Here is a 267-nt window from a genome sequence, read left to right as displayed (position 1 = left end):
ATTCACTGTTTTTATTTTTTAAGTGTTTCTTGTCTTAGTGCTGTCACTTTAAAAATTTTCTTTCTATGTCTACTTTTATCAAGCTCTCTGTCCCTACTTTTTAATTCTTTCTTGTTTGTCATGTGCCCTGTTGCTTTGAAAGTTCTTTGTGTCTTTTTTTTTTTTTTTTTTTTCTTTTCTCTTGGCTCATCCTAAGGCTTTAGAGGGTCTCCTCAGCACGCTTTTATCTCTGAAGCATCTTTTGCACCCCTCTGTTTCTCAGAACAT

Source organism: Haliaeetus leucocephalus, unplaced genomic scaffold, assembly GCF_000737465.1.
Source record: "Haliaeetus leucocephalus isolate CR32 unplaced genomic scaffold, Haliaeetus_leucocephalus-4.0 Scaffold311, whole genome shotgun sequence".
Classification (NCBI taxonomy): domain Eukaryota; kingdom Metazoa; phylum Chordata; class Aves; order Accipitriformes; family Accipitridae; genus Haliaeetus; species Haliaeetus leucocephalus.
Note: the sequence above shows the minus strand (reverse complement) of the source record.